Below are 25,202 nucleotides of genomic sequence, written 5' to 3' on the forward strand. Positions count from 1 at the left end.
GTGTCTTTCAGTGAGATTTGCTTGGTATGAGCCAGCTGTTTAGATGTAGAAGTGTAGTTGCTTCTTTATGTTATGCGATTTTTGACTAGATTTGCAAATGCCCATGTCATCAGCATATAGTAGGAGTTGAAGTTGATGCAGATCAAGTTAGAGGCTGTTTATGAAAATGGTGAAGAGAGGAGAGGCAATATAGAGATGTGGTGGGCACTGCAGTATGTGTGACAGGTTGAGAGAGGGAAGAGACAAATTGTACTTGGAAGGGTCTATAGATGAGAAAAATCATAGAAACATTGTGCAGTCTGTGGATGGATTCCAATGTCCAGTAGATGAATTATTAGGAATGAGTGGCTAGTCATTTAAAAAGGCAAAGTTAAGACAATGAAGATTGTAACTTTTAGCTGTCCTTTTTCCATGCTGCAGAAAATGTGGTTGGTTAGGGTCCATAGAGCAGTCAGAGTATTTTTCCTAGGCCAGAGTCCTTCCTGCTTATTATACAGGATGTGATAGTTCTCTAAATAGCTGATGAGCTGCTCACTAATACATTTTTCTAAAATTTTGTCCAAAGTGAGCAATATTGGGACTGGTCAGATATGACTGATGCTGGCTGTTTTTTTTGAAATTATGACTCAGTTCTATATAACAATGTTTTATTGTACAATGTTTAACAGCATTATAATAATAACATTAGAAAGAGAGACAGAGATAAGGTAAGCAATGTTTTAGGTCAATAAGAGTTAAATGGTGTTGAGACTCTAACCATTACAGATTTTTCATAGCTTAACTATGATGAACACAGCCAGGCGGGCCTGTAGCAAAATGTTCAGCTGTTATGATGCAGGCATGTTACAGGCATGTTCTATTTTATGGTGGAGGGGTGGGGAAGAGATATACGAAAATATAAATGATATATAGAACAGATGGGGTAAGATATGATTCACTATAGAATGCCTGTCATTAGGTAAGAATAATCTTTATAATTTGCAATGTTTTATTTATTTATTGATGCTTATTTGTTTATTGGGGTAGTGCAGTGATTAAGCATGACTGTTTGCAGGCACTGCCTGGATGAATGAATATCCACAAGTGGTAAGCGGGGTATCATCAGTTATTCACCAGTGGCCTTTATATTGAATGGCCAGTTAATCTCCACAGTGGTTAAGCATGTTATTAACAAATATTGTGAAGAGAAACAGGTCTTATGTGGGTCACTGCTGATGTCCTTGTTTGGCTAAGAGCAACTAACGATTACTCTGTTCCATTTATCTGCCTGCTCCATATCCCAGATAACTGAGGAATCATTCACAGAATTCCAGTAAAAACAAAGATACTCCTGATCTGTTGCAGTTTAGAATGACATTCTATGCAAAATGCTTTTGATGAGCACAAGAAGAGTGTACCAACCAACTTGTCAGAGTTGAGGTGGATGCAATTATAACCAACAAGTTGCACAAAAGCAGTGTCTATAGCTGTCTATCATGCTTTAGCCTGAAGTCATGCTGTGTGCTGTAGATTAAGGCTGGGATTTATAGAAAATCACTGTGTAAGTATGCAGTACTAACTTTCAAGGAGATTAGTGCATAACAAGCCACAGAGTTAAACAGACATGTATTAGGCATTGAACAGTACCAGCAGTTTGAATAAAAGACTGCATAACTAAAGAGAAGTATATCAGTAGAGGATATACAGCAGCATGCTACTTCACAGCTGAAGCTCTGTGACTGTAGGGCATGGGAACAATGTAATGAATGTCACAGCAAAGGCAGGCTAGCAGAGCCAAGGCAAGGTGCAGTTATGCATGTAATTCAGTGCTGCCTGGCTGCAACATGAACTCATTAAGAAGAATTGTAGCAGAGTAGCCATCAGAAAGACAAATGCAGATGTGCTCAGCAAAGTGACAACCCTGTCATTAATAGAAAGGAGAAAGAAACGAGGAACATAGAAAATGTGGGAAGGTAAAGAACAGCTAGCAGAAGTAAACACACAAGGCTAATCATAAGGTATGAAAGGTGGGCAGGGTATTTTTTTGGGGGGAGCTCATTTTGCAAGATTTAGAATAGAAGATGCAAGCAGGGAAATATTTTCACACATATGGCAAAAATACTATCAGGATTGTACAGAGGATGGGCACAGATGTCTTATATGCTCTACTGATGGGAGAGGTGCTCCTGCCTTCTGTATAAGCAAACTATATTCAGATGTTACTCCTCCTCCAAAGAAAAACAAAGCAAGTACTGTTAAGTATACATGTATAACAGTTAAGATAGTGGAAGATAATACAGAAAAAATGTTTATAGAAAAGTTTAAGCTCATTCTACTGAATATCTGCCTTCGACTGGTAAGGCAAGTCAAGATGTTACTGCTTAACATCACTACACCGATGCCAGCAAGGCTCAACAGACATTTTTGCCCATGTTGTCACTCATCCTTCCAGAAAGCACATGCCATGCAGCCGCATTCCACAGGTGGCCATCATACTTACCCAGCAGACACTTCTTGATCTTCTCATTCAGGAAAAAATTTAAAAAAATGTTTGCTCTTTCTAGCATACCACACTAAAGCCCTGCATTCCACAGTACCTGAAGAGGTTATGGTTACTCAAAACACGGTAGTCACAAACAAACAATTTTAATGAAGCTTTCAGGTCTACACCCTTCATCAGCACATAAAATCACCTTACATAAGTTGCATTTAAATAGAGGAAGCACTGAAAAACACATGATCAAGCCAGCCAACCAGATACAAACCAAAATTAATTATGCAAATAATTTAAAATGCATCACACCCAAAACTCTTAAAGAAGTCTTACTTATATTAATAAAAAACAATTTTATATAGATTAAATATAGTTACATATAGATAAATCATTCATATCAAATAAGAACTTTTTTTAAAAAACTTTTTAAAAAGGTAGCAGCTCAAAGTTAGCATCATAAATTCTCCCTCTGACGCTTAATCAAAACTGGTTTGAGACTTTCTGCTCCATTCAAGCCAGGCCATTTATCAGCCTGTAAACGTACTATCCACTCATATTCCTTCGATAACAAAAGATTTTCCAAGTCACCACCCCTAATACCCATTCTGCATAGTGCATATGCATCTGAATTTAAAAGCATGAGTTTGAAATTCATGTAAATGTCTGAATAAACCATTTGTCTCAATCTTCTGTCTTATTTTGGACCTATGCTCTATTATTCTATCTTTAAGCTTCCTGGATGTTTTCCCTACATAAAATGCATTACATGAAACACAGGTAGCTAAATAAACTAACTTAGTAGTACTACAATCTGCTTTGCAAGTAAACTTAAAACATTCACCTGTTGTAGGATGTCGGAAGCTATTATTACTATCATTAATATCAGAGCAACAGACACAATTATAGCACTTGAAAGTGCCCACTTTTAGTACATAAAGGAGCAGATTCAGTTTGAAAATCCTTATAACATAATATTTGCTTAAATGTCTGACCATTCCTAAAGGCAAACCTTGGTACTGGACCTAAAATGTCCTTTAAATCAGGTTGAGACATTAAAATTACCCAATTCTTTTGAATTATTTTACAAACATCATTTGTATTGGCATTATAGGTGGTAGTAAACCTGATGACAGGCTTGCTTACTACCTTATCAGCTTCATTCCCTAATATATACCCTGAGTGAGTCAGAGGCACGGAACTAAAAACTGGTTTATAAGGACCTCTTCTGCCTTGCAAAACCTCTTCATAACTCATATTTACATCTCTAAGGTAATAACCATTCTCAATAAACTCTTTCCTTATCTTCTCAGTTTCCTCCAAAAACACACCCTCCTCAGTTGTTAGTCTACTGACTCTTATTAACTGAGATTTTATAATGCCTCTATATATATGTACTGGATGCATGCTAGCAGTATTTAAATATCTTGCTGCATGCACATCCTTCCTATGCACTTTTGTTTCCAACCTTCCAAGTTTCCTATATACCCTTATATCTAAAAAATCCATTGTATCTAAAGAAAAATCCATCTTAAATTTAAGGAAACTTGTCGTAGTGTTGAGATAGGACAGACATTTTTCTAACTGAGTCAGAGTCCCTTTCCAAACAAAAAAACAGTCATCAACAAATCTGCAGTAACAATCAAAGTAAAGAGCAAATTCATTATTTTCATTTAAGATGTATTGTTTTTCCCATACATATAAAACTAAATTAGCAAAGGTATTTACGGACGACCCCATGGCCACCCCAGTTAACTGCTGGTAGGGAACACCATCAAAAATAAAATCATTCTTTGTCAACACCAAATCTAATAAGAGGCAAATATTCTCTATTTCACGTGTTTGTTGAGAGGATTGCATTGTTAAAAACTTCTAATTGCCTCAATCCCATATTCTATTGAATCACCATAAAAAGTGACACAATATCCAGTGTAACTAAAAATAATCAGAACTAGTTTCACCATTAAACCACACACTAAGTTTCTAAAAGTGCACCAGATCCTTTACAACTGTTTCACACTTCAGTAAATACTTTCCTAACACTTTTTGTAAATACCTAGAGATGGGCTCAGTCACCCATCCTTTACCAGATACGATAGGCCTTAGTGGTGGGTCACTCATGGATTTATGCACCTTGGGGATACCATAAATCTGTGGAATTTTAGGACATGTTACTGTTAAATAAGTGAATAATTCAATTGTAATGTCCTGATTCAATTGCATATCATATAAGAATAAATTCACCTGAGAAATATGATTTTTCACATCTGCAAATGTTATTACTTTAAAAGTATTAGTGTCAGACAAGAATTCTGCCAAAAACACGGTAGTCACAAACAAACAATTTTAATGAAGCTTTCGGGTCTACACCCTTCATCAGCACATACAATCACCTTATATAAGTTGCATTTAAATAGAGGAAGCACTGAAAAACACATGATCAAGCCAGCCAACCAGATACAAACCAAAATTAATTATGCAAATAATTTAAAATGCATCACACCCAAAACTCTTAAAGAAGTCTTACTTATATTAATAAAAAACAATTTTATATAGATTAAATATACCAAAACCACGGTAGTCACAAACAAACAATTTTAATCAAGCTTTCGGGTCTACACCCTTCATCAGCACATAAAATCACCTTACATAAGTTGCATTTAAATAGAGGAAGCACTGAAAAGCACATGATCAAGCCAGCCAACCAGATACAAACCAAAATTAATTATGCACTGCACGAATGGGTATTAGGGGTGGTGACTTGGAAAATCTTTTGTTATTGAAGGAATATGAGTGGATAGTACGTTTACAGGCTGATAAATGGCCTGGCTTGAATGGAGCAGTAAGTCTCAAACCAGTTTTGATTAAGCGTCAGAGGGAGAATTTATGATGCTAACTTTGAGCTGCTACCTTTTTAAAAAGTTTTTAAAAAAAGTTTTTTAAAAAAGTTCTTATTTGATATGAATGATTTATCTATATGTAACTATATTTAATCTATATAAAATAGTTTTTTATTAATATAAGTAAGACTTCTTTAAGAGTTTTGGGTGTGATGCATTTTAAATTATTTGCATAATTAATTTTGGTTTGTATCTGGTTGGCTGGCTTGATCATGTGTTTTTCAGTGCTTCCTCTATTTAAATGCAACTTATGTAAGGTGATTTTATGTGCTGATGAAGGGTGTAGACCTGAAAGCTTCATTAAAATTGTTTGTTTGTGACTACCGTGTTTTTGGCTACTTTTGGATGAACAGTGACTTAGTGTATCTTCGTGGAGGTTATGGTTACTAACATATCTGAATTTGTGAATTATATTTTGCAGAAACTAGCAGTATACCATTATGCCAAAACATTGCTTTAGCACTGCACCATGGCTCTGTAGGTGTACACATCTCAAATGCAAATGCTTATCAAGTTGTAATCACCGTGATGTGTACAGATAGTGTAAGTAAGTTTGGATAATTCATTACAGAAAAGCAGAGATTCCCAGAGTGGCAGCGATCATCTTCATTAATCAACATAGTTGTTACACTGAGAGGCTTTTGTTAGCATGACAAAATGTGTTTGCATCTTTTTATGCAACATAGCTGTAGAATATGAACAGCCAAAGCATGTGTTTCAAGGGAATTGTGTATGTGACAGTTTGTATAAACTGAGATGTACTGAGTACTGCTAACTCTGAACTGTGAACAATGGAAAAATACTGAAAAAGCTAGATTCTGCCTGAAGGCAGGAAATGTGCCTTTTATGGAAGTATATTCGATGTTCTCTTTTGCCTAGAGATATGATGATGTGAATTGTCTTATGTTTATGGGTAAACCTTTATTGGTTAATTGCCCTGTGTAATAATCTAATTGGTCCAGTTTTATGTTTTTGTACTGTCAGCAATATCACCAGTATATAAGCTTGTTTATTTCTTTGTTCCGGGAGTTTCCCTGGTACTTTCCATGAGGCTCCCGCACATGTGTACTGTAGTTAATAAAAGCCACTGAAAGAGAGAAAGAAATTTATCTGTCTTCATTTTTAAAGTATTGTGTAATTTTACAATTGGTGCCGTGACTCGGGTCTGAATTAAGAGGAAGCTGCAGCAGTTGAGAACTGAACGAAATACTGCTAAAAGGACCCACAACAGATTTTTCTGTTTCTGTGGTATTTCTTTCATTTTTCTGTCCCTGTCTGCCTTCTAAAGTTTTATGAACAAATTTTTTTTTTCTCTGACAAAGTTATGATTTCTCTCCTTCAGTCGCTTTAAGGTAAGTGGCATGCATTTCTTTTCTGCTTTGAATACGCAGTATGAGAGTGGGGTTAATCCGGAAAATAAACTGGCATCATACGTATGAAAGGAGGAATGAGAGTGGGGAAAAATACATTTTTATAATGTCTTAGCTAGACCTGTGTTAAACAGGTATAGCTTATTATATGAGAGTGGGGTAAAAAAGATGTTTTTATAACGTCTTAGCTAGACCTGTGTTAAACAGGTATAGCTTATTGTATGAGAGTGGGGTAATAAGATGTTTTTATATGCCTTAGCTAAACCTGTATCAAACAGGTATAGCATCTTGTATGAGAGTGGGGTAACAAGACGTTTTCATAATGCCTTAGCTAAACTTGTGGTAAACAGGTATAGCTCATCGAGTGATAGTGGGGTACTGAGTGAAAATGGGAGTGAGTGCGGGAAAAATAAATGAGCCAGAAAAAGGTACACCAGTTGGTTATATGTTTTGTAGGGTATCCCGGGACAGTTGTATGTTTTTAGATCAGTGGATCGCCCTAACTAAAGACGACGGCGATCTTGCTTTTCCGGAAAATGGTAGTTTTAATAAAGATGTTCTGATTAATTTATGAAAAAAATTAAAAAAAGAAAGGAAAAATACCAGGGTTGTGCTGGGCAGCTTTTAATGATTGGATATGTGAGTCAAAAGAACGAGAAAAAGATTTGGTCGTTAGTAGTGTTAAGGATATTCAACAAAAGTTAAAAGAGCAGATAAAGGAACTGTGACAAACTACTAAGAATCTAGACATAGCTAACGGTAAACGTTTAAAAGACCCACCCTTTAAGGGATTTTATACAGTACAAGAATTAAACTACAGATACCAGAATCATCTGAAGATGATAATCCATGGTTCCCCCCACCCCCTACAGCTCCTCCACCACAATATCAATCTTCACAACTACAGGATGGAACTGTTAGTTCTACAATACCGAGTGAAGGCCGATGGATGGAAGAGCAAATTATTTAGGACCCCAGATGGGGAGATCAGGTGATAGGAGGCCAGCCTAGTCGCCTGACTATAGAACAACCCTACCAAATAGATACAGGCAAATCATCCCCTAGAGTGACCTGGTCTAAGATTAAGAAACAGTACAAAAGAAAAGTGCAAATGCTTTTTGACCCTAGGTCCATTCAGCCAAAAATACCTCAAAATAGGAAAACGGTTTATTCACACAAGGGTAAATATTATAAGCAATGCCCAATTGTGGTTAAGGATAAGGATGATTACATTAATCCAGATAAATCTCTTCAAAGCTTCACTTCCAATTCGAGCACGAGCTCGTCAAAGGAAGCAGGAGTATTTCCAGTGAGGGAGGTTCCAAATCCAGCACATGCCAGAGATGCGGAACAACCGGCTACTGTCGTCGTACCTAGGGCGTGGTCGGAAGTTGATTTTCAAGCTATTACCAAATCACTTCCACCCATTTGTAATAACCCAGCAAAGTTTCAATGCATATTAGCAGGACACATATGTTTATAAAATCCTACTATAGAAGAAGTTAAAGCTGTCCTCCAATACGCTGTTCAAGCTGATCTGATGAAACGTATATGGGATCATGCTAATGTCCCCACCGCAATACCAAAACATAACACACAAGGGGAAAATGGTTTTGAAGCAGTTAGACAATGAATTGTTGATGCTATTATCATCATAGTGCCACCTACCCCAAATTGGTCTTAGATTAAATCAGTCTTAAAAGAGAAGACGAACCTATAGATGAATATTTACAACGACTTACTGATGCCTTTGAGGCATACTCCGGATGCCCAGAGCTTACTGAAGGGCCAGCACAGAGCGGGCTGTCAGCTGCTTTTGTGGATGGGTTACTCCCTCAAGTGAGAGATAAATTAAAAGAAGTATGTTTGAATTGGCCCAGTCTGAGCCTGCATGAGTTAGTCCAGCAAGTACAATTCCTGTCTGACCATTTGGCTAAAGAAAAGAAGGATTTACAGGAAAAATTAGTACAAGCACAAATTCAAATGTGTAACGCTCTGGGCCAACCCGGTCACTGAGGTAGAGGACAAAGGTGGGGACGGGGGAGGGGTAGAGGTCACAGTCCAGCTACTCACAATAAACAAAACTATCAAGGTACACAACCCACCCAAACCCAGAATTCAAGTAATCAGAATGAATGTTTCAGTTGTGGCCAGACAGGCCATTGGAAAAATGAGTGTCCATATTTGCCAGAGCAAACTGCACCATACACTGAGGCGCCACAACAATGGAATTCTAACTGGACACCAAACCCTCGACAACAACCACAATGAAGGTTCCGTGAACAGAAACAACAGCAGTTGTACTCCTTCCTTCCTGTGGATCAGGATGGGCCACTTTATGTTACTAGTTAAAAACAAACCATATCCATTTTTTATTGATACCGGAGCAACTAAATCTATGCTAACTAGCAGAACAGCCATGAATATTACACTTTCTAATAAATTGACTAAAGGAGTAGGTGTTTACGGTATACCTATCGAGTATTCTGAAACCGTTCCGGTCCCAATAACTTTGGGACCGTGGCAGGATAATCATGCCTTTTTAGTAGGACCATCGGCGCCTTTAAATTTATTAGGACGAGACTTATTGTGCAAAATGGGGACCACCATCTTTTGCACAGCTGATGGAGTCTATCTCCAAGTACCTTCAGACCAACAGGACACTACTTTAGCAGCCTTGGATGATACTATCACATTGCAATCAATGTGTATTCAATCAGATTCTAACAGAAATGAAGATTTACACTCCCTGCTCTCTTGCTTGTGGACATCTCATGATAATGATGTAGGATTTTTAACTTCAGCTATCCCTGTAAAAATAACTCTAAAACCTGGAGCAAAGTTGCAGCGAGTACCACAGCACTCTCTGATGGCTGAGGCTATTTCTGGTATAGCCCCTGTTATTTCTGCACTAGCACAGCAAGGGATAAAAGTACCCACCACAAGCCCATGTAATACTCCAATATTACCAGTAAAGAAACCTGGTAAACAAGCTTACAGATTTGTACAAGATCTACGGGAAGTTAACAAAGCAGTTATGCCTGTCTTCCCAATTGTGCCAAACCCTGCCACTATTTTAAGTTGTATCCCACCTACAGCTAAATGTTTACAGTAATAGATATTTCATCAGCTTTTTTTCTCTATCCCAGTACATTCTGATAGTCAATATTTGTTTGCTTTTACCTACAAAGGGCAACAGTATACTTGGACCCAATTGCCCCAGGGGTATGTAGAATCTCCGACTTTATTTTCAAGGGAAATGCATAGGCAATTACAAGATTTACAGCTACCGTCACATTCAGTACTAGTCCAATATGTCAACAATATACTTATAGCCTCCCCAGACAGTAACGCCTGTAAGGAAGATTCTCTTTTAGTGTTAAAATTTCTAGCCGCACGTGGATTTAAAGTAAATAAATTGAAATTACAATATTGTCAAGATAAAGTCCAGTATTTAGGACACATAATTGAAATGGGTTCTCGTTGGATACTCCCAAACTGTATCAATTCTATTCAAACTGCACCTCGTCCTGTAATCCAGAGGCAGCTTAGAGGGTTCCTTGGTCTAGCAGGATACTGCAGACAGTGGGTGTCTAGTTTTTCAGAAATTACCACCCTTCTGTTGCAACTCTTGAAAAAGGACATTACAGACCCTCTACCCTGGACGTCACAGCATGATGATGCTTTTCAGGCAATTAAAACAGCCCTGGTAAATCCTCCTGCCTTAGGGTTACTGGACTATTCTAAATCTTTCATTTTCTTTTGTTGCGAACAAAATAAGACTGTTCTGGATCTCTTAACCCAGCAACGCATTGGAGGATACCAACCAATTGCTTACTATAGCACTCAGTTGGATCCGGTTGCTTCTGGTTATCCAGCTTGCTTACGGGCTGTGGCTGCTGCTGCCATCTTGGTAGATATGGCAGCTCCACTAACCCTGGGACATGACACTGTACTAGCAGTCCCGCATGCTGTTCAAGCCTTACTTTTGAAAATTAAAACACAATATCTTTCAAATGCACATCTTACTAAGTACGAAATAAGTTTAATGGGAAATCCTGCTTTACAAATTAAACGCTGCCCACCACTAAACCCTGCCTCTTTAATACCAACCTCAGACGAGGGGGGACCACATGATTGTGTGTTAGTAGTTAACTCTGTTCTTTCTCCTAGGTTGAATTTATTTAGGTTCATAGGTTCATACGTTCATACTAGGCTATCTGCTCTAGGGCATTTATAAGCCTAGCCAGAGTGTGTGTGGCTTTCACCACCCCTTAGGATGAGAATACTACGCCCATTTAGGGTTTAGTTTACTGTGCCTCTGTCTAGTAGTGACACAGAGATGACCCCCGGGGTAAACCTATGATCTCCCATCCACTCGTCAAGACTTCTCTTGAATAGAGTTAGTGAGGGGCTCTGCCTAACATGGATTGGGATTCTGTTCCAGAGTGTAGGGAGCCTCTGGGTTATGAATCTGTCCCTCCAGCACGTCCTATTTATTTCTGTGTTGAGGTTTAAGTCTCTTGCTCTCGTGGCTCTGATGGATTTGGATTTTTGAGGTGGAGCATGTCCATTAATTCCGGATTGGACATGGTCTTGTACGTTAGGCACAGGTCACCTCTGAGTAGGTGGTATGCGACTGAATAGAGCTGGAGTTTTTTCAGTCGGGCAGCATATGACATATGTTTAAGACCCTTTATCCTCTTGGTGAGGAACTTTTGGGGTCTTTCCAACTGCTGCAGGTGTCGGGTAAGATACATCCCAAATGGGGCATTGTACTCAATCATTGACCTAATAAGAGATGAGTGCAGGGGCACAATGACCTCTCTTGATCTAGATGTGAAACCCTTCATGATAAGGTGGGCAATATAGAAGGTCTTCCTAACCACTTTGGCAATGTGAGTGTCGAATGAGAGGTTACTGTCAACCTGGGTCCCTAGGTCCCTGATTACCTTTTCCGTACTTAATGGATTACCACCTATGTGGTAATTTGTGGGTACCTTGTTTTTCCCAAAGGGTATGACTATACATTTTTTGGCTTTAAGCTTAAGGCCATGGCTCTGGCACCAATTATCCATTTCTATGAGTCCTCTCTGAAGGATGTTTGTGTCCGCTGGAGTATCAATTATGGCGCCCAGTTTGCAGTCATCTGCAAACTTTGTCAGCCACAATCCTCCTATGTTTGCCTGTACCTCGGAAAAATAAATGCCGAACAAGAGGGGTCCCAGGACTGAGCCCTGTGGGACACCGCTTGTGACTGGCTTAGAGTCTGACATAGCTCCAGCAACTCTGACCCTGTGGGTTCTGCCCTTGAGCCAGTTTGCAACCCATCTCGTGACATATGGGTTTACATTTAAGCTGGTGAGTTTGTCTATGATGCCCGAGTGTAGTATTGTGTCAAAGGCTTTTGCAAGGTCAAGGTAGGCTGTATGAACTGCCTTACCTTCATCAATGGCCTTAGTGACGGTTTCAGAAAAGTCGACCAAGTTCAGAAGGCAGGATCTGCCCTTGACAAAGCCAAATTGGGTAGGATCCAATGTCTGTAGGTCCCCAATGTCTTTGTTTATGAGTTCCATAATGATTCTCTCCATAGCTTTGCAGACCAGGCTTGTCAAGCTTATGGGGTGGTAATTTCCAGGGTCCGTAGAAGCACTGCCTTTGTGAAGTGGGACCACAGTTGCCGTACACCACTCTTTGGGTGCGTATCCTGTAGTAAGGCTAAGATTAAACAGCAGCCTTATGTTTGGGTTTAGTTCCTCTTGGGGTTCATGTAGCACACAGCCGGGGACACCGTCCGGTCCCATTGATGCTGTGTTTTTAGCTTTAGAGAGGGCGGCTCTCACCTGGGCATCTGAGATGTTAGGGAGGCTACACTCTGCTGGGATAGTTATTTCTCCTTTTGGGGGGGAGGGGGAGGAGAAATTTGCACTGAACCTGTTTGCCAGAATGTTGGCAATGTCAGTGGGTTCAGTGTATTTATTGTCATTTTGGACTAACTCTGAGCATATCTGGGAGTTTCCACCCAGGTTTCTAACATAGTTAACGAAGGCCTTGTGATTGTCATTTGTGTCTTTTGCGATTTTTCTCTCAAAGTTGGCCTTGGATGATTTTATGAGTGATCGTAGTTTTTTGCTAGTACTGATCAGAGATGCCTTCCCATTTAGGGATTTTGCTCTGTCATGTAGTAGCTTTCTCCTTCTGTTGTAAAGTTTGTTTATGGCTGGGGTCCACCAGATTGGGTGCCTGCCTTTGGGGGAATGGGTTTTATTTGGGATTGCATGATCCATGCATTCTTGAAGGTGCCCTTCGAAGGCATTTGCAAAGGATTCAGCAGTGTGAGTTGGGGTTTCCACTGGCCCAGGGACCTTGAAAAATACCACTTCAGTCTTAAGAAGTGTGAAGTTGGCTTTTGAGAAGTTCTTCACTGTGGTCTTTTGTGCGGGGGGTGGGGGCGGGATGTGGATTTCCAGTGAGTTTAATTTATGGTCTGATCTTACCAACGAGGGATATACTTCCGGTATGGAGCATTTTGTCCCCATGTTTGTGATGATCAGGTCTAGTATATTGTCTAATTTTGCAAAATCCTGATTTAGTTCTTTTTGTTGATGGATCCTGTTTAAGAATAAACTCCAGAAAATTACAAGCTGCTTGGTCAGTCAGCACACCGACTGAAGTATTGCAATCAGCAGGATTACCTACTGGCGTCTCTGCGCAGGCTGCGGAATTAGTGGCATTATCACATGCATGTAAACTAGCTAAAGACAAGTCTGTTACTATTTATACTGATTCCCGTTATGCCCATGGTGTTCTTCATGATTTTGGTATATTATGGAAAGAACGAGGGTTCTTAACGTCTTCTGGAACACCCGTTAAAAAACATTTTTATATCAATAATTTATCACAAGACTTATTGTTACCTTCTGAAATTGCTGTTGTTAAATGTGCAGCCCATCAACCCAATGACACTTTCAAGAGTAAAGGCAATAATTTTGCTGACTGGGCTGCTAAACAGGTTGCTTTATCACAAACTGTTCAGGGTCACTTTTTGCAGCCATTACAACCTATGAGAACTTTTGATGAAACAGTACTAAAAGCTTTACATAATGAGGTCTCAGAATCAGAAAGAAAAACATGGCTGGCTCAAAATTGTTTTAAACGATCTGATTTAATTTGGCAACATCCAGATGGCAGATTGGTCTGCCCCCTATCCATGCTAAATTCCCTCATTAAAGCTTATCAATTGCCAGCCCATGTTGAGGTACAAGCTTTAATAAAACAAATCCAAAAGGATTGGTTTGCCCCAAAGCTTTCTGTTTCTATACAGCACTTTGTGAGCAAATGCTCCATTTGTTTACAGTACAATATTTCCAAAGGCACAATGGCTCCCGTACAACCCTTACCAAAACCATTGGGACCATTTTGTGTTTTGCAATGGGATTTTATTGAATTACCACTTTATGCATGTTTTAAATATGTTTTAACTCTTGTTGATGTTTTTTCTGGATGGTTAGAAGCATACCCTTGTGTGAAAAAGGATGCTATCTCAGTTGCTAAGAAACTTTGTTATGACTTTATACCTCGATTTGGTGTTCCTTGTTATACATATTCAGACCGTGGAACACACTTTACAGCTCAATTAACTGACTCACTGTATACTATGTTGGGCATCACTCTAAAATTCCATTGTCCATATAGACCGCAGGCATCTGGAATTATAGAACACATGAATCAAACACTGAAAAATAGACTAGCAAAAATTACTACTGAAACAGGCCTCACTTGGGTACAGGCCTCACCACTAGCTTTGCTGTCTATGAGAGAACAAGTACATCCTACTAAAGGTCTTTCTCCTCATGAAATTCTAATGGGCCAACCTATGTGAATGCCCATGACTCCAACACCACCCTTTTCTGAGTATGATGCCTTTGATCGTGATGTTATTGTATACTACACTTCTCTTGTTTCTTTCTTACAGTGTTATCACCGCTAAGTAGCAGCTGCACAACATAACCCTGATCCTTTCACGTCTTCTGAACTACAACCAGGTGACTGGGTGTACGTCAAGTCTTTTTCCAGAAAAACAGCACTGCAACCTTGTTGGAAAGGGCCTTACCTGGTTCTATTAACAACCTCTTCAGCAGTACGATTACAAGGCTCACCAACCTGGATTCATATATCACACGTTAAGAAAGTTGTCCCTTCTGAAGATCAAACACCTCTACCTTTCACAGCTCCAGAATGTCCACCTATCACTTCCCATACTCGAAGCCATACTGTTCCTGCACCTAACAATGTCTGACATTTCTTCATTCGGAACACTTTTCCATTCTAATACCATACCACCAAGACCACCATTTTCACTGAGGTACTGTACAACAGTCTTGGTGGTTATTTTTGTTGTTCTTATATTTTTACTGTGGCCATTCTTATTTTCTGCTACAGTAATACCTCATGCCAAAATAACTGCATGGCATCCACCATTCAATACCTACCAAGCTATAAAATATATTTATGCATCACCCCTTAATGTTTTAAATTGCTGGATCTGCACTGCCATTCCTATGGTTCATGGGGGATTGATGCTAAATATAGTTCCTTTAGGGATTAAACAGACATGGACGAATCTGATCTATGACACATCAAGAGTTATTTCGAAACACAAAGAAGCATTACAGTTGTCTGTCCGTCAAAATGGAACTGTGTGTTTCCAGAAACTTGATGAAATCAGAGTAGGGTAGAGCCATTGCAACAAAACGGTGGTATATAACTGCACTGCATGGGGTTGGTAACCAATTTCTCACCTATATCAAGAATTGTGGAAAAACTCTATAGTTAACTTTTCCTGGAAAATAGAAACTGTCTACTGGAAAATATTTGAAAGGTTCAGAATGCTGTGAATTGCTTTAAGCCTATCAATATCACCATCAAAGTAGAGAACTGTTATTTTGTGTGTGGAAGAAAAGCATATAAATGGCTACCAGGAAACTGGTCTGGCAGCTGTTTCCTGGGGTACCTAGTTCCAGCTATCCGACATGCATCTATATTACCTAAGGAAAAAATTCGGAACGTTCGAGAGGTCAAGAAGTCTGACAATCCGATAGGTAAAGTTGATGCTTCATGGATCTATCATCATGACCTGGCTCATGCTAGTACCAAAGGACTGTCCCATATGGACTTGGGTGATGATGTAATATCATGGGCTGGTATAATCCCATCATACGGAGCAGTGAAATCAATTTGGGAACTGAGAAAGTTATCTAAACTGCTCGAAATCTTGAGCAATGCTACATTTTCTGCCCTAGAACTAGTAACTGATGAACTGACTGTTATGAGGGCTGTAGTATTCCAAAACCGTATGGCCCTCAATTTCACCCTAGCGATGAAAGGAGGAACTTGTGCTTTAATCCAGGAGGAGTGCTGTACTTTTATTCCTGACAATCAGCACGAAATTGAGAGTCACCTTGAACTGATTCAGAGAATTTCCAAACTTTCAGAGGCCAAAGAGGCTGATAGCTCAACATGGGCTTGGTTAACCAACCTGTTCTCAGATTGGGGTGGTGGACTGTTGAAGCTGATCTTGTTAATTGCAGTATTAGCAATTGTTGCTTTCATTGTCTTATTTCTAATCAAAGCACTGATCTTGAGATTGATATCTTCAAAAACTGTGAAAAAAGTGCCTAAATTTTATATGCCTGCACCTATGACTGTAGATAATGAAATGAAAATGTCTCTCAATGATGAAAAGACTAGTAGCATGGTTATGCTAGATCTGTGGCAAATGTATGACAGGTTAAATGATGATGCTTACACAGCATCAAATGGGGGATTGTAGCATATGAACAGCCAAAGCATGTGTTTCAAGGGAATTGAGTATGTGACAGTTTGTATAAACTGAGATGTACTGAGTACTGCTAACTCTGAACTGTGAACAATGGAAAAATACTGAATAAGCTAGATTCTTCCTGAATGCAGGAAATGTGCCTTTTATGGAAGTATATCCGATTTTCACTTTTGCCTAGAGATATGATGATGTGAATTGTCTTATGTTTATGGGTAAACCTTTGATTGGTTAATTGCCCTGTGTAATAATCTAATTGGTCCAGTTTTATATTTTTGTACTGTCAGCAATATCACCAGCATATAAGCTTGTTTATTTCTTTGTTCTGGGAGTCTCCCTGGTACTTTCCATGAGGCTGCCGCACATGTGTACTGTAGTTAATAAAAGCCACAGAAAGAGAGAAAGAAATGTATCTGTCTTCATTTTTAAAGTACTGTGTAATTTTACATAGCTCATTACCATGCAACTATGGAGCAGAAGAGCTTCAGTGAAGATTTTCTATTCATGGAGCTCCTTAGAGTTAAGGAAGGAATCTTGCATAATAAAGTATTTCATTAATTACAACAAACCTCTTGGCAAATGTCAATGACAGTGAGTTAGAACTGGCAACCAGGGAGAGTTGCATGACATTGCAACATATACCTGTGGGGATGGGGGAGAGAAAATGTGTAGACTGTAAACCATGTGAAAGACATGCTGCAAGGGGTATGGAGTTATAGAGTGATATTATGAAGCATGGACACAGTGTGCAAATGGGAGAGCTGTCATATCAGTAACTGCGGGTGATAAACAGATACATAAAGAGGGGGCTGTAAATTCTCTAAAGTGCAAAAAGGGGAGAAGATGTGCATAGCACTAACTGTAACTGATAACTAAAAGGAAGTCACTGTGATCCTGAGTATGGGCATCACACCCCATGCCACCCTCATGTGTTATCATATTTCAACCTCAGGTATACTTTTGATGAAAGTATCTACAAAAGTTCACATTCCAGGAGAATTTACTGTCAATGCAGGATTTCCTCTCACATGCCATGCAACACCTAGGCAAAGGTGCCACAGCCAAGGACTAACTAGACTGAATTTAGCAGGGAAGAATACAGGATGTGAATGCCAATGTCTGCCATAACAGGTGCCTACAACATGTATAGCAAATGGTTGCTGATATGTTATTCCATGCAGGAAAAATATTTGGGAAATAGCCACAGAGATGTCCACCACAGGAGTTGAATTGCCAGCACTGTCATTTGCTGGTCATATGGAACAGATCCTTGGATACAGGCATGGCTTTGAGGTTTTGACATGGGGGATGGACTCCTTGCACCCACCAATGTATCAATAGGAAAAACAACAGGTTATTAAAATCCATTATTGTACCAGGTAGCATATCTACTGCATCCTTGAAGGCATCAGAGGTTCACCTGTATGTGTATCATTCCAGCCACCTAGTGTCAACAATTGCAACAACCTCCATGGCAAGGCATGTCTGTCAACCTATGTTGCAGCTGCATTTTAGTCTGTAATATTATTCATGACAATGGGAGTTACAGGGTCATATGTGTCCAGGCAGAATATGGAGTCATTACTATTCCTGTTTTCACTGGTTCCATTGGTGGAACATCCAGCACAACAAGTCAATTTTGGACTGGCAACAGCATGTCACCTGTGGCTGACAACAATCATAGAAGTGGCATAGTCTGTTAATACAATGGTAGTATCTGCAACACTATGCATGGGGAGAGAGGGGGTCACCCACATCTACTATTACAAATGACCAAGTACCATCATCAGTGCATGACAAATAATTTGTACCTGAGAGTCCCTCAGATGTTGCACTTGTGTCTCCTGTACTTACAGTGCCCAAAATGTACACTGCCTTAGAGATGCATATATGCAGCACAGAGGATAGACATGAAGTATTTGATACTGTCCTGACTCTAGAACCATCACTGACATGGATATGACTCTTGACATTAACCAGTAGCTATGCAAGTAACTCATCCAAGGAGAAACGATTGCTACTCATAGCATTATGATGATGACTAGCGTGCTCCATGGTTTGCAGGATGACATGGACCGTTTGCACAGTAACATGTAGTATATGGACAGGGAGCACACCTTATTACTGAGATTGCTGGCAGCAAATGTTGCCTCATTGAGTGCCTATTCCTTCTTCCATCTGGTCTGCCTCAACAGACAATGCATTATATGTCTATGGGAAGGTCTGGACAAGGGTAAGTTAGCCTCAGACCTTCCCTAATTGATCCTACTCCGAGTCATGGTGAGGCAAAATCATTGTCACTTATGGTATTATATCCTGCAGCCTTTAGTTGTGGTATCATCTAGATTATTGGAAATGGCTGTACCGTGGCCTATCCATGGGATGCCTTATTAGACTGCACACACAAACACACACACACACACACACACACACACACACACACACACACACACACACACACACACACACACACATGCAAACATGCAAACATATGCACACATACACATTTCCTTGTCACCTCTGAGATCACAGAATGCCACATCTCAGTCATGTTCATTGATCAGGCCATTAGCATTGATGCTTATCAGTATCAAAACACTGTAAACCCCATAAGGATGGATGCTCTCATTACCTCAGTAGTGAACCTTCCCTGACAGGGACCACATGAATCCCATACATAACAAGTCAACACAGTGGATATTATCAATAGTCAAGCCATAGCATCTTCACCCCACTACTAGAAGATGTGATCTATAATTCTCACAATATCTCAGAGTACATGACTACTGTGTTCACCTCCCATGGCCCTAGCTAAGCACGCGGTTGTTCTTTCCACAACCTCTGGCAGTCATGATAACTGCAGCCCGCCTACTCCCTAATCTGTATGGGTATGATGCTGTTGGATACACATCACAGACAGTACATGCACTGCCTGCATAGGCTAGATGTGATAATGCATGTACCATTTTATTCTGTGTTGTATGTGTCATACCCCTATAGCTGTAGATCAGATGCCACCTGCTTGCTAGTGTTGCAATGTTCTGTGGTCAGCTTCACTTTGCCTATGGTGCTGCAGCTCTGTGTTCTTCTATTGACTCTGCATATTGCCATTCTGCCATTATTTTGCTGCTGCTGCTGCTGCTTTTACTATGATTATTAGGGAAGGTCCTGCCATGATGCCCATCAGCTTCTCCATTTATTTTGCGGCATGGTGTGCAAACCAGAAATTCTGTTATACATGACTGTACTTAATTGCAGTGCTACTTCTGACATGTAGAGAATGGCAGTAGCCCTTCAAGAGGGGATATTGCATAGTCCAGTATATTTCAGTTTTTGTCACAAGCTGCTTTACAGACCAGTTCCTCTATTGTCTTGGAGTTATGGATAGAGTCATCAACCATGGTTCAAGGACCTATCTGTCAATACCTAAAAATCAAAACAAACAACATATTATATGAACCAACATATTATATGAAAATCTCAAATTTGATCTTCACATTTAAAATAATATAAGGAAGACTCACAAAAAACTCAGGTTACTCTGTAGACATAAATAGTTCTTCTCCCACCCTTCTAAACAAGCTTTAGCTTTATCTTACCTTTTATCTTCACTAACTTATGGTGCTTCGTGACTAACCCTCCTGAAGTTTTCCCTGATAACAAAACTAGAAACATGCTATAACAAGATTGCCAAATTCACCACAAATATCAACCACTCTACACACCACTGTATTGCCCTAAAACAATTACAATGGCTGGATATTCCCCACTATCTACTCCTCCTCCAGCTGATTACCGCACATAAACTAATTTACAAGCCTCATGACTGTCCTGCACTCAGCTCCTTACTCACCCTATACAACCCAGTCAGACCTCTACAATCTGAACACCGATGTCTTCCCCAAATTCACAGACCCAAAATACCTGCAGACCGGCTATTGTACTCCTGAAGTATCGCCAAGATATGGAATAACCTACCTCCTTCTATCAGCTTACAACAATGCCTTTCCAAATTTAAAAGTGCACTACACAATCATATTCTCTCCAAGTGGATATGTAACTGTTGTGTTACGCACTCTGTCATCACTTAAATCTACCTGTTGAACTCTGACAGTTTAATTTAATTCATTCAGCTAAAAATATTTTTCTTTGTACTTCCTAATGATCTTTTTTTTGTTGCACTCCACATCTTGCTTCTTCTTAACACCTTACCATCTCTCCTCCTTTCTTTTCTTTCCACTCCCTTATTTCCCTCTTCCCAGTCTCTTCTCTCTTCTTACTGTCTTTATTATTTTCTTTTTCCTCTTCTTCCTCTCTTTCTCTCTGTCCTATTTCTTCCCTCTCTTTCCTTCCTCTCCTTTTTGCATTTATAAAGTAACATCCTCTATGCCTTTTTCAAAATGTCATATTGGTATAATTCTGCTAGGCTGGTCTATTTAATGCCAAAGTTGTATACTTTTCTTGACACTCATTACACGCTATCCTGATTTTTTTTTGTTTTTACTCTGTTTTATATCCTGTTAGTATTTTCCCTCTATACTAGGACTATGGTCAACCTTTTTGTATTATTTCTGTTTTCATCAGGTCTATGTCATGTTATGAATTCCTAAGAAAATGTTTTAAATTTGCATATATTTTTGTTCTTTCTTGCAATTTTATACAATTCCTAATGTAACTCTTTTCTTACACTGGAGCTTTTCTCCCCAGGCCTTCATTGAAAATGGGCTATCCTGGCCCAGTGGACTTTCCTGGTAAACAAATGCCAATAAATAAATAAATAATGTGCCCTGCTTGCATGTCTATCGTGTGTGTACACCTAGCAGACAAATGACACTGTGTATGTCCCCGTACAGCGAACTTTGTTAGAGATCAGATGTGTGCCAAATAAGTGCAAAGGGAACTGACTGGGTGTTGCCAGAATGCACTATAAATAATGCCCTAGGCATTACAGACTCCCTGGGCAGTCTGTGGAATAGAATGAAAGCCCTTCCTGTTGATGTATTGTAGGCCATCTGGCCAAGGTAGGTCTGTGTTGGCAATGTATATGCAATCCGTGGCTGTAAGGACCTCATTGAAATGATCCACATCATAAAATGCCTGCAAGGTGTAGTTTCTCACCTCTGTGCTCCTGTGGAACCAGAATTTTTTCCACATCCTGTAGTATAATATCAAGCAACTGGTTTATGATTTGTGAGGCTGACACTTGTGATATCTTGTGAACATTTATGCCTTTCAAGTACCCACTGTAGACTGTTCCCCTTCTCTTGAGGAAGGCTAGGACAGTCAGGCCCAGGATGAAATTGTGAACACCCATCCAGTCACTGAGGCCCTGTGTGAAGGATGATAACAGTTCACACTACTTAATTTACACTGGGAGTCTATTCTACACATGGGTGTGTGGCGGGTGTTGTGGAATAAACCTATCTCTCTCTCTCTACTATGCTCTATATGTTTTAGTTATCTGCTGGTGAAGCCTTAGATCCTTAGTTCTGGTATCTGTAGGATTAAAGGAAATGGATTTGTGGAGATGCAAGAAATTCAAGGCCAGTAGGTCCCAACGGCATGGAAGGCATAGTATAGATTTCATCTCGGAAGTCTAGGTGACAGTGCTAAATACGTACTTTTAATCATAGTTTATTGCAATCACTTTTGTTAACTGCATATAAAACTCTGATGTTGCATATGGATTGTTTTTTGTACAAACTGCCAACTTAAAAAGTGAACAAAAGTAAAGCAATAAAAAAATCACAAGAGTGGTGGCCTTCCTGTGAAAGGTAATATAAAATTGCAAGTGTTGACTAGAAGCTGTGCTTAAATAATAAGCTGGTTTAATAGTTGATGTGTTCGCTGGCATAACTAACACAGCCAGCTTACTAAAGGAAATAGTCAAAAAAAAAAAAACAGAAAGAGAAGTTATGACTAACATGGGAACTGAATGCCAAGATGCAGAGGTAAAGATCCAAATATCACATGCAAAGATAGTACAGGAGGGGTAGGAGGAGAAATGTAAAGCAGGCTTAAATATAAAAAGGGTCACATTTGCTATAAGTACCTGTCAGTTTATTATAGTGGAGTAAGGCACTAAGGGGCCTAGACACCTATAAATTCACACAGACTGCAGAGAGGAAACCCTGAGCATATCTAAACATTCCTAGCTTGGTTTGTGATTTATTGATCTTTACTATTAAATAGAAGTATGACTGCAGAACCTGTACTGTCAGAACAACATTACTTATTTTAGTATATAGTTGTATATTGCTTGTGTGATTTTTGTCACAGAAGTTGATTTAAGCTCCATTTGAGTTCTGTGGTTACTAATACTGATTATTATTTTCTTTTACAATATTTTATGCATTTGAAACTGAATATGGATTCCTTAAATGAGTATGCAATTACTGATTTGCTAATGCACAAATATCTTGTACAGTGTAATAAATGCTATACATATTTAACAGCTGATAACACTGGTGATCTGTGTTTCTCATGTCAAAAGTTGGATGATTTGCTTACCATTGTCAGAAGTAAATTTAGACTTGATGATTGCACATGTGCAATTTGCATGGCTTGGAGATCTGTTGTTTCATATATTAATGACTGCACTAGTGAAATAAATAGTATTAGGCAAAGAACAAATAGAACATAATTAGGAAATGATGTATCTTTTGTCTGCAAAGATCATTCAGTCCCTATGAAACAAGACGATGCCTCTGACAACTTTGGAATTCTAGATGCAAGTATTCAACAATCTGAGGATATGGTTTGTTTAGAAGGAAACAAAAAAAGAAAGAAAGGAAGACATTCACAACAAATAAGAAAGAAAAAGAAACTGATTAATGTCTGTAAAGTAAAGAGAATATGTACTAAAATGACACTGCTTTGTTATGTATACAGGTTACAGGGAATGATAATATTTTTCTGTCAGGAAAACCTTCAGTCTATAGAAAAAGGCATCATCTTTCCAATGCAGAAGACAGAAAAAAGAGGCAAGGGGTAGGTGAAAAGGAAGAAATCAAAACTGAATGTGGAAGGATTGAAGAACATAACTGTAAGAAAAAGGAAGAGAAAGACGGATGTTGATCCCATGGCTCAAGCTGTGAATTTACAATGCCATCTGGATGAGAATTCAATACACAATGAAAACAGTAGGATTAATAAGACTAGTGGTGATGAAGATCTATCCTTCATAATAGTTGATAGAGCACTGTATGAGAAGCTGAAGATCCTTCAGAGGTGGTCAGCACAGATATTCTTGTAATTGGAGATTTCGTTATTGTAGGAACTGATACTTATATTTGCAGAGAAGACAATGAGCATTGAATAGTGTTATGCTTGCCTGAAGCAAAAATAGAAGATGTGAGACAAGCTTTGAAAAGCCTTAATGTAAGGAAGTACAGATCCATTTTTACTCATGTTGGTACAAATTATGTCATCCACAAGGATTGTCTGACTGTTAGTAGGGAACTGACAGGCCTCTTATAGAAAGGATATTCAGGTCATCATGAATGAAAAGATTTTTATGAATACCTACATGGAAAAAATATCCTATTTTAAAAAATGGAAATGTGTAGAGCATCCAAGCCTAGTTTTGGGCACACATATGTTCAGACAGGATGGAGTGCATTTGTCAAGATCAGGGAAGATAATTTTTGCTGCAGAAATTTTACAATATTTGACAAACACTAGGCAGGATTCTTGCCAGGTCAGAAATTTAACAGTTCACAGTTAGCAACAGTTGGTGCATCTCTGATGGTTGTTAATGCCAGGAGCATTAATAATAAAGTTTTTTTTTATTGGAAAAGTTGTTACATTTCCACAAGAGTGATGTTGTTATTATTTGTGAAATATGGTTATAGAATAATGACTGGAAAACATGTTTTTACTGCAGTAGACCTTCTAACAAAAAATCAAGTGGAGGTGTTATGATAGGGATTAAAGATAGTTATGAGACATGTGATTATTACATGTTCAATTACAACACCAATACTATAGACTGTGTAACTGTGACAATAAAGAAAACCCTGTAACATATAGCAGTTGTTGGACTGTATACACCACCAAAGTCAAGTGCAGATGACCTAGAGGAATTCATACATTTTGTTGCATGAAATACAGGAGGGAAGAGTAATATTAGCAGGGGACATAAATTTACCAGAAACAGGTTGGAATAATATTGATTTAACAACATTAGTAAGGAAGTTATTCACAACTTATATTTACGAACACAATTGCTTCAGATTGTAAAAAACTACCAGGGGACAGAATATACTGTGTTCCTAAAGAAATTATTGTTCATTCAAGTTAAAATTCACCACCATTGATGTGCAGTGATCATGGGTTTATAAAGGTTAATTTGTTGCTAGATAATTCTTCCAAACTGAGATCTAAACCAATGCACAGAAGGTTAATTACAGATTATATGGAAGCAAAACAGTCACTGTGTAAAACTAACTGGAGTGAGGTTTTCAGTGGAAAAACTACAGATGGAATTTGGAAAGTTTTGAAAGAGAAATTGTATGAAAAAAAAAAAAAAGCTAGCCATCAAGATCTAGATATACAACTTCAGGGGGATATATTTCCATAAGAGCAAGGTATCTGATTAAGGTGAGAGAAAAAATATAAGATAT

The sequence above is a fragment of the Protopterus annectens genome, chromosome 10.part0 (assembly GCF_019279795.1).
Source record: "Protopterus annectens isolate FY-2018-M chromosome 10.part0, PAN1.0, whole genome shotgun sequence".
Lineage (NCBI taxonomy): Eukaryota > Metazoa > Chordata > Ceratodontiformes > Protopteridae > Protopterus > Protopterus annectens.